The sequence below is a fragment of the Pleurodeles waltl genome, chromosome 4_1 (genome assembly GCF_031143425.1).
Source record: "Pleurodeles waltl isolate 20211129_DDA chromosome 4_1, aPleWal1.hap1.20221129, whole genome shotgun sequence".
Taxonomy (NCBI): domain Eukaryota; kingdom Metazoa; phylum Chordata; class Amphibia; order Caudata; family Salamandridae; genus Pleurodeles; species Pleurodeles waltl.
The window spans coordinates 594,793,082-594,808,924 of NC_090442.1; positions in this window are offsets into that span (position 1 = coordinate 594,793,082).

Below are 15,843 nucleotides of genomic sequence, written 5' to 3' on the forward strand. Positions count from 1 at the left end.
TCTCGTTCACAGTGGTGGCGTTTTCGCGACCTGGCGCCAGGAGCAGAGCAAGTCACGACTACGGTCCCGGCAGACATTTGGGGGTGGGGGGCATGATGATCTCGGGGCTAGTGGAGATTTCTTTGGCAGTCTCTACGCGGCGAAGTTACAGGCTGGCATGGTTGGATTTTCAATCTTTTGAAGAGTTTGAGGGCAATTTCTGGGCTCAGGGGTCTGAGCGTTTGGAAGCACGGGCCTTACGCTTTGTGCTGTATTTGATCAAGGAAGGGCTATCCCCGGCCACGATAGGCAGGAAATTAGCAGGTGTCTCATTTTATGGGAAGCTTTTCTTTGGTACGCATCCAGCACGGAATGATTTATTGGGGAAAATGTTGAAAGGATGGGGCAGGGTTAGGGCCGGGGAGGGAAGTAAGGCAAGAGAGCCCATTACCTTTGGGATACTGAAATAACTTTTGCATGTTTTGCCAGTATGTTGCACGGACGAACACGAAGTAGGACTCATTAGGTTGTGTATGGTTTGGATGTTTTTCGGGACATTTAGGGTATCTGAATTGTTGGGCATAGGCAAGGACTGCAGTGTGAAGGGAAGGGAGATCTGCATGCATCAAGGGAGATTGGGCATATGGCTCAGGAAGTCCAAGACGGACCAGTTAGGAAAAGGGAAGTGGGTATGGTTGGAGAAAGGAGGTGATGATCTAGCATGCCCAGTGAAAGAGTGGATGGTTTTCAAACAAAAGTGGGGAATGGCAGGGAAGCAGGGGTGTTTGTGCATGCATCAGGGAAGAAGCTCACTAGCTATCAGTTGCTGCAGGTTTTGAGGATGGCTTTGGACCGGATTGGGCGGCAAGCGGGGGATTTTGGAACGCACTCCTTTAGGATTGGGGCAGCAACAGCAGCAGCTCATTTAGGATGGGATTGGGCTAAGATTAAAGCAATAGGTAGATGGAAATCCAGATGCTGCGAGCGCCATGTTAGGCCCTAATGAAATACAGGTTGGGTGGGGGGGGCGGTTAGAAGGGTATCACAGTTGTTATAGTGTTTTTTCTTTACAGGGTGCGTGGCCGGACCGAGGAACGACAAGAGAGTGACTTAGCTGGTCGGCCATTCATTCGTACATTGGGCGGCAAAATTTGCTGAAAAACAGATTTACGGCAGATCAATGGGACTGCCCAGCAGACACCACGAAGTGCGTTGGTGGGGAAAGAGCGGAATGAGGTGGGGGAGTTTACTCCCATTTATCACAGGGAATTTGCCGCAGTGGGGATGCCCGGATTTGTTGCTAAGACACTTGGGAGAAAATGACTTGGTGAGGCAATCAGGGCTCACATTGATACAATTTATGCAGAAAGATTTGGAGCTATTGAAGCGGAAACTGTGGGGGACATGTCGGGTATGGACAGAGTTTATACCCAGGCGGGTATGGAGAGGGGCAATCAATCACGGAGCCATTGAACGGGCTCGGAAAAAGTTGAATAGGGCAATGAGGGTATTTTGCTGGGGCCAAGGGATTAAGGTGCTGAGGCACGAGGATATTAAGGAGCAAGAGGGGACATTATTCAGAGATGATGGAGTACATTTATCGCAATTGGGAAATGCGTATTATTTGATGGGTTTGAGGCTGATGCTAGAGAATTTATGGGGGGAGGATCTGTGGATTAGGAAATGAGAAGGAATCAGTGCGGCAAACGGGGGTTTGCCGGGTGGGGCAGAAAAACGCCACATGGGTTTTTCTGGGTGGCAGGAAATGGGGGAGGGGGGAGAGCCAGATGCGGGCTTGTTCCCCCCTTCCAAGGGGAAAAATTAGGTGAAGGATCAGAATGGGGGGGAGGATTGTTTACAAACAAGGAGGGCATGGAAGGAATAGGGGAGTGTCTAGGGGAGGGGATTTGAAGAGAGCTATTAGAAGAGAAGGAAGGGCATAAGGAAGCTTTAAGTTAAAAGTTGGGCGAGAGGGATTTCATACAGTTCAAAGTTGTTGATGTTTATGCTAAATCCTGTCCTAAATAAATGACCTTTTGCACTAGAAATAAGTGTCAATGTATGTTTGTCCCGATGGGGGGGCCCGCGGAGAGAGAGACTCGCTCTAGTCTCTCCGCAGGTCTTTTCGGGTTAACAGGAAGGGGCGCAGGTGTGCCAGGATTGGGGGACAGGTAAGTAGGGGTGGGTTTTAAGGAGGGAATAAAAGGGGATGGAGGGGTGGGGTCGGCCTCTTTCCAGGCCGACCAGAGAGGGAGGAAGGGTTTGACCACCCACCCACCCTGCACAGAAGGTAGGCAGCAAGGAGAGGGTTGTTAAGGGTAAGGAGGGTTTAGGTATGTAGGGTTAGGTTTGACGTCAGTTAGGACAGGTGCGTTGCACAAGGGTTGGCAGGAAAAGGGGGAGGGGGGAGAGCCAGATGCGGGCTTGTTCCCCCCTTCCAAGGGGAAAAATGAGGTGAAGGATCAGAATGGGGGGGAGGATTGTTTACAAACAAGGAGGGCATGGAAGGAATAGGGGAGTGTCTAGGGGAGGGGATTTGAAGAGAGCTATTAGAAGAGAAGGAAGGGCATAAGGAAACTTTAAGTTAAAAGTTGGGCGAGAGGGATTTCATACAGTTCAAAGTTGTTGATGTTTATGCTAAATCCTGTCGTAAATAAATGACCTTTTGCACTAGAAATAAGTGTCAATGTATGTTTGTCCCGATGGTGTTCACACGTATCTACTTGGTGTGCTAATCACCGTCTGTAATTAACACACACTGTTGGATTTGTTCACGGTTGAACAAAACTGTTTGAATTACTCCTCTGAAGTTGGCTTTACATTAATATTTTGTTGTGCATGTCACGGGGTGTGCGTGCAGTCTCATAAATCCCTCTTGAGATTCTCTTTCGATACCACACCAATTAATTAAAACATGTGTGTTTACCAGGCTGTGAGAATAGTTATCGAACATTTGAATAAGTGTCATCTATAATGGCTGGCACAGCGCCAAAACGGGCTGACGTGCCTGTCTTTGAAGACACTCACAGTTAAATCATACCAGACTGCCTGACCTGTACGCTTGGCAACCCGAAGTGATTTCTGTAAAGATGGCCATCAGTATTTGTGATTGTTTCAATGGAGAGTGACGCTTGTTCCTCGGTTTTACTCAGATGTTGTTTTAAGATGGCCACAGGTTTTTCAATTTGCTTTTGCAGGTAATAGTTGGGAAGTCCAAAACTACCACTGGCTCCGTACTATGAACAACGCATGCGTATCACAGAAGAAAAAAAACTCACAGACCAGTTTACAATGCTGTTACAAAGACTGTCCCACCCATCTTCACAATACTAAACTGCGCGTACATCAAACAATTACTGTGTGTTCCCTTGTACACAGATTCCAGGCTCAAGGCAATGTTATGACGGCATTCATAGAGTGGAAATCCAATTCCCCCAATATGGCCTTTCAATTACACTCCAGTGTGTAACATGCTTGTCAGCTTCTTCAATTATACTCTCCCATACCTCTACGCATGAGGCAATTCCCCCGTAATCACACAGATTTCACCCTTTACCACATTAAAAGCCAGTAGTCGTGAAGCTGGGAACAATGCTCTGCAGCTCATCTGTTGCAGCAACCGGTACAGGCAGCAGTATCAGCCAATTTCATATCTCTACTTTTTATATCTGCCCAGGGCCGCAGAACCCCATCCTCATCGCCATTGGAGTGAAGAATGGGATCCATGCAGGTAAGATATTGTATAACAGGAGGGGCCCCACCATCCATCAGGGGGCCACCGCTTATCTCCAACTGCCATTCCTCCCTGCCCTGTGCCCACATTCTATACCCTTCATTCCACATTCTATCCCAACATTCTATGACCTCTGGCCTCAGAGGTGGCAAAATTCAGTGTCTAAAACACAGGGGCAAGCTCATCCTAATGGACATCAGTTGAGGCTCCACTTTCCGAATAGTGAATAATATTATTCACTATTAGTGTAATAAAAATGGAGTACAGTTAGTTGGAATATGACACTATCTGGCAGCTAAGGTAAGTAAAAATGCTTTTAAATGTATGCTGTATGCATGTTTGTGGGTGAGAGTGTTTATGTGAGAGGCTATGTGAATGTGTGTGTAAGCATGGGTGTGTATGAGTCAAAGTAAATGTTAAAAGCGTGTGATGTCACTTTCGCTACCCCTGACATTTTGGTGAATTAAAGCCTATGCATTCAATGTGATTCACACATCATTAAACACATGTATTACTAGTCACGACGCGTGGAAGGGATGGGGCGGTGTGCGGGGGAATAAAAATGGTATTAAAAATAAACACTTACCTCGGTCGCCGTCACCGCACCGCTCCGTCCACTCCTCTGCTGCAGGCACAGGCTCACAGCTTGCCTTGCCGCCAATCCTGATGCTACTCAGAGCAACAGACTGGGAGCCTGTGCACACTATCTCCAGCCCAGCAATGTGTGGCTGGGCTGGAGAAAGCCTCCTGCGCATGTGTGTTTGGCTGGCCCACGATGGCCGGCTAAACATACATGCGCACTGAGGGGGAGTGCTGTGCACTCCCCTCACTGCTTGTCACCCCCGTGGCCCTGCCCCTTTACAAGAAGACGATAATAAACACAGTTTGTTATCATTTTCTTGTAAAGGTTTTTCTGCTGCCGCTGCTGGCGGGGGGGGTGGCAACACTCCTTCACCCTAACAGAGGAACTGCCCCTATGTATTACACAGACATACAGCATAAGCCATCTTCTGGTTTATTGGCTACAGCGTGTGCACTGCAATGGCTGCCCTGTAACAGGATGTGGTGCATGCAACAGGTCAGGCTCATGGACTGCAGTGTGTGCACTGCAATGGCAGCCTTAGACAGGAGCGGAAGCATATGCTAGGACCGCTTGAGGCACTCTAAAATGTGCCCTGCACCAACAGTCGGGGTGGGTAGCAGCATATACCAAGGCCTGGTTCATGGACTGCAGCATGTGCACTGCACTGGAAGCCTTGGAAACAGGATGTCAGCATATACCTGGTCCTATCTACTTCATGGACTGCATAGGGTGAAATGCACTGGCAGCCCAGGGATAGGATGGGGGACCCACACCACATCCTGGTTTATTGGCTGCAGCATGTGCACTGCACCGTCAGCCCTGAGGCACAGGGGGGCAAAATAAACCAACTTTTTTTTGCAAAGTGCACTGCATTCACATAAGCAGGGCAGTACATGTCTAACTATAATTAGTTGGTGGATTGTAGTGCGCACTGCAAAGTCAACAGTTGGCCACCATTCTGTTCCTGCACAGGTGCAGCGTCAGTTTTTGGGAGGAGAGCACATGTTTTTTAAAATATTTGGCAGAGAGAAAGCTGCTTTGCAGAACCTATTTGTTTGATTTCAGTTGCAGATTCAGGGGTAGCACGTGTGTGGTTTCTTAATTGGTAGCAGTGTGCACTGCACAGACCACTGTGGGGCACATTTTGTTAGATTGCAATCCACACTGCAAAGGTGGGGGCATATGTAAATGAGCTGAAGAGAGCACTGCAAAAGCTGCAGTAATGGCATACAGCTATTTCTGTAACTGGATTGCAGTGCAAACTGCACTCACAACAGTGAAGGAGGCTTAGACACACCTTCTGTCCATAGGTTGCAGTGTGTACTGCACTGTCAACCGAGCCTGAAACGAGGCAGCACTGCCCCCTGTGGTTGGCTGTCTGGTTGCTGGGGAATCAAGGGAGAAAATAGGACCAAAATGTGGGTGGGGGTGAGTCGGACAGCTGTAAAAGGCTTATAATCCAGCCAGTGGAACTGCCAAAAGTCGGCGTAAAAATGTGTTTTCGACACTCTGCAAACTATCTGCACCCATGTACCCCCAAACTCCAGCACTGTAGGGTGCTACAGCAATACACCTGCTTTTGTATATGCTGATCATTTTAGGCACCGGCTTTTGCCCTAGTCAGCGTGCAAAAGTGAAGATTGACTCTGTGACTCTTTGGCATTGCATTGTCCTGCTGTTAAAAAGTGTGTGCCAATGCAAATTTTGATCTATACGAATACCAAGATACTTAAAAGTTTTCAACCTACAAATTTCAGATCCTCCCTAAAAAAATGGTGTGGTGTTAGTATTTTGGGGGCCGAAACACATAGCAGAAAATTTGCTCCAATTGATTTGAATATCAAGCTCCCCCATAAAATTGTTAAAAGCATCTAAAAGGTGTTACAATCCGGCAGCAGTTCTGGAAATTAAAACTGTGTCATTGCCGTACAGTAAAACAGGGTGGGCACTAGATTTCACCATAGGCATATCCTTCCTTGCTTTACTCAAGTACAACTCTAAATTATTAACACACAATAAAAATAATAAGGGGGCCACCAAGTTTGCCCGCCTAACTCCCTGCAAGTATTTGATAACAGGGGAATGTTCACCCTCAGGGCCATACCTCACCCTAATCAGGTAGTCCAATGCATCCTCTGCAATAGACCAATTATAGCCCGATCTATACACATCGTAGCCATAATACCCCACAACTTGGACCTGTTGATGAATCAAAGGCAGAGGAGAGGTCCATAAATGCTAGGTGAATGGACCCTCTCCTTGCCTCGACTTTGCTTATAACCAGCTGAAGGTTCAGGCTTTGTTCCACTATGCCCCCCCCCCGGGTCGAAACCCAAACTGCACTTTAGAAACAGCCTGATTTTCCTCTAGCTAGCTAGTGGCAAACATTCTGCCCAATAATTTGAGAGAGCAATCTGAGAGAGAAATTGGACGGTAGCAGCGAGGTGGGTGCCTGTTTCCTTTCTTAAAAATGGGGACCACCACTGCTTCTTTCCAAGACAAAATGACGGCCCCCTTTAATTAAAGTTTTAGAGACATTGGCTAAAATTGGAGCCCAAAGTGCAGAATTGTCTTTAAAAAGGTCTAACGGGACTCTATCTGGACCTGGGGCTTTTCCTGCGGGACTCTGATTGAGGGTGAATATTACGTCCTTTACCAAGATGGAATCATTGAGGCTGAAAAATAACTCCAAGTTGCCAAAGGCTAACTCATGGTGCTCTAAAATAGGCTCTGAGTTGCCCATATTAAAACTAAAAAATGCTGTTTTAGTGGTCCACCTAAAACTGAACTCGGATAACCGTTTCCACTAAGAGCTTTTCATAATCTGAGAAAAATGGCTAACTACCTTCCAGAATAGTGCAGAATCCTTTGTATGAGAAGCTCTTTCCAAGACACCCCATGCTTCTACTCTTAGCTCTGACCCCTAACCTCTTGGGTAGATTTGTAGCTTACCCTAGCGCTCAACACATCCCAGTCGTTGTTTGGAGGAGAGGGCTGTTTTCAGTCTCTTCTGGACCAATGTGCAGGCATGATTAAACCAGCAAAGTGGTGACTGTTTTATAGGAGCTTTATTCTGCCTCACTCCTTGTCTACAGGTATACACAAGGTGTTAAAAGCATTAGAGATAATCGTGGGGGCTCCCCTTACAGGGTGAGTACTGATATAGCTTCCCTATTCTCCATCACTCTTTTTGCAAGAAAGCCTATCAATCAACCCTTTCTCATTTTACCCTCACACCTTTATTACATGAGAGAAAATGAGCCAAACTCTCCTACTTCCCTAGTGCCCTCAACAAGTGAAGGTCCAGCAATATGGATAGGGGTAGTGGTTGCTGATACAGGAGGTGGACTGTTAGAAATTGGGTCTCTAGTTGGCAGTGGTTTGCACCCTGTCCAAGTGGGGACCATCACTCAAGTCAGGATAAGGGAGCTACATAGCTAAGATCGCCCCTGCACACCCCCTTGGTAGTTTGGCATGAACAACTAGGCTTATCTCAGAAGCAATGTGTAAAGTATTTCTACACACACACACACACACACACACAGTAACACAGTGAAACATCACAGAAGGACTCCACACTAGGTTAGAAAAATAGCCAATTATTATCTGAAGTAAACAAGACCAAAACGACAAAAAGCCAACATACACAAGATATCACTTTTTAAAGTTATCAATGAGTCTTAATGCATAGGAATCAATGGTTGTATCTTTTTAGTACAAAATACCTGGGATGTGCCAAAAACAAAGAGGATGCGGGTCACAGAGGAGGAGAGGCTCCGAAAAGCAAACCGATGTGTCTGTTCTGTACTGCGCAGGGGAGGTGATCCATTGATTCTTTCATCACAGGAGAGGCAATGCGCTGGTTCTTTACTGGTAGGGGAGGTGATGCATCGATTCGTTCCTCACAGGAAAGGTGATGCGTTGATTTCCGAACACGCAGCTTTGGTTCCTTGCTGTGGTGTGGAGTCATTGAGAAATTGGCGCTCCAGGGATGGTGCATGAAAAATCCAGACCTGCAGTGTTAATGGAGCCGTGGGGGAACAGGTACTACGATGATTCTGCAGCATCGAGACAGGCGCTGCATCAATTCAACAGCTGCGTGACAGGCGTTGTGTCAGCTTTTCTGCCGTGGAGTATCGATGCGTATATTTTCTCTTTCAGGTCACCAGCTTACACTTCCAAAGGCCCAGGTACTGGAGTTGGCACCACTTGGCAAGTCAGGACTCTCAGCAGAATAGCCTAGACAATGGCAGATGAAGTCTTTGATGTCCCTGAGACTTCTTAACAAGAGACAAGCACAGTTCAAGGCCTTAGAAGGCACACCAATGACAAGTCCATTTTCACCCGTCTGCACCTGGACTGTGTCCAGCGCCATGACCCCTGGCCCTTCCTCCCCCTGAAGATACACCATCGCCGAGCTCTACACCCTTGATCCTGGATGCCACAACTAAAAATTGCCACCACACTGACCCATGCTTCACATTAGGACCCTTTACTTGCACCCACTATCATTTCACCTGTCACAGCACACACACCAGCCCACCGACCAGCCCCACACCACAGACATCACCTGAACAAAAACCCAAACTCGCATTCGCTCTTCTCAGCACACTCTCAGTATGCAAACATTCAACTTAATTATGGGACCTCATCGCCACCCTCGCACCCATCATCTTCCTCAACGAGACCTGGCTCAACACCCACATCCACCCCAGACATTTCCACAGTGATCCCCCAATGGATATAACATCACTCACAGGACCGTACCAACAAGCCAGAAGGAGGAACAGCCATCATCCACAAAGAGACCATACAGTAGAGTGACCAGATTTTTAGCATGGAAACCCGGGATGGGCACAGACATAGAAATAGGACAAAAGGTTATTTTTATGAAGAGCTCTTCAGTTCAGCTGGTGGGCCTGGCCTTGCCACACATGCCCTGCAGCCCTGATTCACACCTCATTAAATCCTGCTGTGCTGCTTGAATGAGGCGAGGCAGCACAGCAGGAGAGTTTAAATGAGTGAACTTATGTCCCGGGTTTCTGAGAGGGTCAGTTGAAATGTGAGCCTGCACAACACCATGATTAATCTGCAGGTTCACCTGACTCTCCCTTAAAAACTGGGATATTTATTGATTTTATGACATAGTGTTGGGACTCCAGGACAGTCCTTAAAAAATCTGGACTGTCCGGGCAAATCCGGGACGGCTGTTCTCCTTACTATACAGTGCACTACCACCACCACTGATGGCACCACCACCCCCATGAAACATCTTAACCTTAAGTTCCACATGGACGGTAAAAAACCATGAGAGGGACCCGACCCCCAAGCCTGCTCTCCAGGTTCTGCAACACCATTGCAGACATCATTGCGCCCCTAGTCGTAGACTCCAAGGAATACATCTTCCTCAACAAGCTAAAGTTCCACATTGACGACCCCAATGACAACAACACTGCACACCTCCTTGACAATATGGACGGCCTTGGATTGACCCAGATCATCCATGACCCTATACACACCGCAGGGCAACTGTTTCAAATACAGCCATGTTACAGAACTCACATGGACCAATCAATCAATCAATCAATAGTAACTTTATTTCGGCTGAAAGCCATAAAAGTGAGCAATAAAACACCATATCATAATTGTACAGTGTGTCAATTATAAAAGGAAATAAACGAGAAATGCCACATTATACATTAAAATCCCTAAATAAGTTATAGAATCACATAGTTGTTAAAACAATGCAAAACAAACATTGATCTTAAAATCTTAAAATCCTAAGATACTGGATATAAAAATATAATGGGCCATTATATCTTAACTCCGGTCAGTTGGCAACTGCTGTATTAAATAAATAAATAAATAAATAAGATCTAAAACCAATGTGTTAAAACACACAATTATAGCAATTCTCTGGTTCTTATAGCCCATGCACTTTGCAGATATCTCGCAACTGAAAAAACTATTTTGTCATTTGTGTCAGTTGTCAAGAGGCGTAATGCTATATTACATTCCCTTAACCCCATTGACCTACATAACGGGAAAATCCACTTCTTTCTAGGTGCCAGATATCTAGGACAAAGAAACATAAAGTGCGCGAGTGACTCTGATGTTTCTTGACAATAATGACAAAAAGTTGAATTACAGTCCCCCCACTCTCCATCTCGCAGTAAATGTCTTGAGCGGAAGGATCCCTAACCTGAACTTAATGAAAAGTGTTTTGGTGTAGGGAGGATTCACATTGTCCAAATAGGCCTCAAATTTGGGGCTACATTTATGGCCTAAAAACTGTAGAGTCTGACTGCCTTGGTTTTTAGACCAAATTTGCACCAAGATGTTCTCCCAATAGCACCTGTTTATGCGCTCATTCACTTCCTTGGTCAGGTTGTGAGGGGCTCTCCACACCTCCTCCATTTTAAGGAGTTTACACATGTCTCTAATGTGTCTGAACCAAGGGATTTTTAATGCACAGTTACCCACGAGAAACTCATCTATTCCTATATGGAGGGTGGACAGATACTCAGAAGTCCAAAGACGAAGCCAATACTTGAGTGGTCTTAGAGCAATTTCGTTGTGGATCTCATTTAAGGCTAGGTCAAATCTAAGAGGTGTGAGAGGGGTACTCATCGGCAGCCGCAGAAAATTTCATAGGAAACGGTTTTCTACTGTCGTCAAACACCTAGAATTAGTGTGTCCCCAAAGCTCGGCGCCATAGGTTGAACCTGCAACTGCCGCTGCTTTGTAGACAGTAATGGCGGGTGATATCTCCCCTTCCGAAATATTAGCAATTTCCCTCCCTATCACTGTTGACCTCTGTCTAAGAACTGACAGACTCTTCCCAATCTGCGCCGACCACTGTTGGTCATCACTTAGCCTAATCCCCAAGTAGTCGAATTGGCGGACCCTCTCTACTGGGTGGCATGCTATGGTCATTTTCCCCCTGAACAATTTATGCAGATTAAAAGCCATGAACTTTGATTTTTTGGATTTATTTCAAGTCCTCTATTAAAACAAAAATTATAAAAAGCGTCCAGTTCATTTTGTAAGCCCATTGGTGTTCTCGAGATTAATAAGGTATCGTCGGCGAACATTAAAATGGGGACAGAGGCTCCAGCTAACTTTGGGGCATCATGGTTGCAGTGTAACAGTTGGTCCGCCGCACCATTAATGAAAAGATTAAACAATGTTGGGGCCAGAATACACCCCAGCTACTCCCAGCCTGACCAATCACTACATCGTCCACCTCAGCATCTCCTGCCCCCACACCTCCACCCCCAAGATGCCCAGTGCCCCCCACCGGAGGTGGAACAAAATCTCAGAGACCAGATGGGCAGATACCCTCAACACCTCCAACTACACTACCACCACCAACCTCGAACAGGAAGTGAAAAACTTCAACGCCTGGATCACCAATTGAGCCTACAGCATTCCCCTCATCGAGAGCAACATCCAGAGAAAATCCTCCAAAGCCAGCTGGTACACCCAAGAACTCTGAACAGCAAATCGAGACAGATGGAGAGGAGATGGTGTGCCGGTAAGGACACCTCTGACAGAGCAGCCTTCAAGTCCTCCCTCAACCTCTACCACTGCCTGCTGAGGGCAGCAAAGAAGACAGCCCTTGCCACATGCACCGAAACCAGCACCAACAACACCATGGAGGTTTTCAACATCGTTAAAGAATTCTCTAACCTGGCTGCCAGTGAAGCCAACATCACACCCTCACAGGAGCTGTGTAACAACCATGCCCACTTCTTCCATGACAAGATCGCAACCATATACAAAAACGTTGACCCCCAACCCACACATACAGACCTCCTCAACAGATACGCTACCACCTTAATCAACACGAACCACATACTGACCACCTGGAACATCCTCTACACCCAAGACATCACCTTCACCATGTAATCCACCCACTCGGGAGCTCACACAGGCCCATGCCCGCGCTACATCTTCAACCTTTGAAACTAAAGGATCAGCCACGAACTCACCACCCTGTTTAACACCTCTATCAATGCTGCAACATTTCCTGATGTCTGGTAACACACTGAAGTTAGACCACTACTCAAAAAACTCTCCGCCGACTCCAGCAAACCTCAAAACTACCAGTCAATCTTCCTGCTCCCATTTCCAGCAAAAGTACTGGAAAAGATCATCAACAAGCAAATCATGACATACCTGGAGCAGAACCAACCACTCGATGCCTCCCAATCCGGCTTCTGCAGCAATCACAGCACCGAAACGGCCCTGATCACAGCCACCTATGACATTCGAACCCTCCTCAACTGAGGGCAAACAGCAACTTTGATCCTCCTCGACCTCTCGGCAGCCTTCGACACCACATCCCACCACACGATGATCAAAAGACTCCACCACATCGGCATCCAAGGGGAGGCGCTCAGAAGGAACCCAAAAGATCCACCTCCCATCTTTCATCTCCAAACCCAAGGAATCCCTTGTTGTGTCCCCCAGGGCTCATCCCTCAGCCCCACACTCTTCAACACATATATGACCCCGCTGGCCAACATTGTCATATCCCACAGTTTCAACAAAATGTCCTACTCAGACAACACTTAACTCATCCTCTCACTCACCAATGACTCCTCTACCACAAGAACCAGCTCCCACAGATGCATGACAAGCGTCGCTGATTGGATGAAGAACAACTGCCTGCAACCTGCATCTGAACACAGGCAAGACGGAAGGACTGATCTATGGCAACAGCAGCGACACATGGAATAACTCCTGTTGGCCATCAGAATTGGGGCCCAAACTCACTCCCTCCGACCACCCCAGAAACCTCAGAATCATCATTGACAACAAGCTCACCATGAAATCACATATCAGCGCTGTCTCCTCTGCCTGCTTCCTCACCTTGCACATGCTACGCAAGATCTTCAAGCGGCTACCGATACATACGACACGAACTGTGGCACAGGCCCTCATCACCAGCCGACTGGACTATGGCAATGCCCTCTACGTAGGAATTGCCGCGCACCTCCTACAGAGAATTAAGACCATACAGAAGGCCGCAGCCAGACTCATCCTTGGCCTTACCCCAACAAACCCACATCGCACCCCACCTCAGGCAGCTCCACTGGCTCACCATACAGAAGACATGCCAATTCAAGCTGCTGACCCAGGCACACAAGGCCCTACACAATCAAGGACCTGCTTACATCATCCATCACCTGAGCTTCCACCAACCGTCAAGAAGACTACGCTCTACCTCCCTTTCACTTGCCCATACTCACCTCATTACTGAAGCAGAAGTGAAGGACACTTCTTCTATCACGTTGCAGCAAAACCTAAAATAGTCTACCCACACACCTCCAGACCATCACCTCACTTCTGGAATTCTGAATAGCCCTCAAGACCCGGTTGTTCGAATAAGCCTCCAGGACCTGCAAGTGCCTGGACACCCTATTGGATGATTAGTTGTGCTTTATAAACCCTGATTGATTGATTGATTGATTGGAGAACCTTGAAAAGCAGGATGTAGAAAGCAAAGTGCAGTCCTTTCACTCTTAGGACAGAAGCAGCAAGCAGTAGGCCAGCACAACAAAGCAACAGGCAGAGTGGCAGTCCCTCCTAGAGAATCTAGCTCTTTTTCCTGGTAGAATACTCTCAGTCCTGAAGTATTCTAACTTTGTGGGGTCAGAAGTCCAGTACTTATAACATGTCTGTATTTGGAATAGGCCCTTCCTTTCCTGCCCTGGCCCCAGACACACTCCAGGGAATTGGAGACTGTTTTGTGTAAGGACAGGCACAGCCCTATTCAGGTGCATGTGTCAGTTCCTCAAACCACTCTAGCCCAGAAAGACCCATCAGGATATGGAGGGCACACCTCACATCCTTATGTGTGACTGTCAAGAGTGATTTCACAAATACCCCAGCTGTCATCCTGACCCTGACGTTTATTCCATAGCCAGGCAGAGGCACAGAATGGTTTAGCAAGAAAATGCCCGCTTTCTAAAAGTGGCATTTTCAAACTTACAATTTAAAAACTAACCACTAAAAGATGTATTTTTAAATTGTGAGTTCAGAGACCCCAAACTTCATATCTGCTCTCAAAGGGAAATTACACTTAAACGATATTTCAAGGCAATCCCCATGTTACCCTATGGGAAAGATAGTCCTTGCAATAGTGAAAAACAAATTTAGCAGTATTTCAGTACCAGGACATGTAAAACATACCAGTGCAGAGAGGGAGTGGCAGCCCTACACAAGGTAAGGTACCCATTAACAGTGAAGTTCTTAGTGGCCCATTGTCACAGGTACATGCTCCTCCCTTGTTGCCATGATCATGCCCATCCACAGGACAACCAGCTGATCACCGATGTGAGCCATCATGCTGAAGTCTCAATGAAGTCACAGGAGCCGAGCTGAGTAAGGCAGTAGAGGGGGTGTTGCTCTGCTGTTGCTCCTCTGAAGAGGCTTTCTTTATGTGCTGTGGGCTTTTTATACGCCTCAGTCACTGGTATTAAACCCGTTGTTGGCCCCTTATCTGCCTCAGCTGCCACCACACGCTGTTTTCCACCCCATCACTGTGCTTTACTCAGGCAGGGTGCCAAGTGAGTTAGAAGCGTGTGGCAGGATGGGTGGCAGTCTGCGCTGGTGAGCTGTGCTTGCCAAGGGGCCAAGGGTTTGGGGCCACTGAGTGAGTCACTGTCACTGAGTCAGAGAGAATGACCCTTGAGGAACCGCTTCCCCTCCTGCCCCCTCACACCACCATCAGTCTAACTGGCAGACCTGTGCAGCCATTAGCTACGATAAGGGGAGGAAGTAAGTGGCTGATTTATTGCAGTATGCACTAAACATAAATCATTCAGCACTAAACTTTATTCATTCAGCTGTGTGGAGTTGGAGTGTGGCCTGAGTTGCCTGGAGTTGTTTTTTAGTTGTTTTGAGCTGCGTGGAGTTATTGGAGCTGTTGTCCCAGCAGTCTGTGGGACTTTAGACACTCAAGAGGCAGTCCTGTTAATCGTCATCATCGTCCCTTGTCCCTGATTTGCCATTGTGTTGTGGCGATTTGGCTGCTCAGTGGTCTAAGCACAACACCAGGTTCTGCTGTGCTGCTGACTGACTGTTGCTGTGCTACTAACTGTTGGTGTCTCTTGGTGGCCAGGTTGGGCCAGCCCTCCTTATCCCAAGACGTTTCTTGCAATGGGGAAGCACAAGGCACTGGAGGTCCCTACCAAAACTACAACCCAGCAACACCCCCTATTGAGAACTCCCAGCAAAACCTTGGACAGGTTTTTGCATAGGGCTGTGAACTTCGTTAACAGAAATCGAGTTGGAGGAGCAGTGTTTGTCTCTATTCATGTCACTACCCCTTACCATACGATTCAGGGACCGCCAACATAGGCTTAGCTTCCATTCTGGTTCAACAAACTGATAAACATTTTTGGGATGCAGGGTCAATGGCAGGGTCAGTTGGCTTGCTCCTCTAGGGCCTCGGTTCAAGACTTGTCAAATGTAATATTGGTAAAATCATCACACAAACATCCCCCACACAGCCAAACCCAAGGGAAGAGCAGATGCA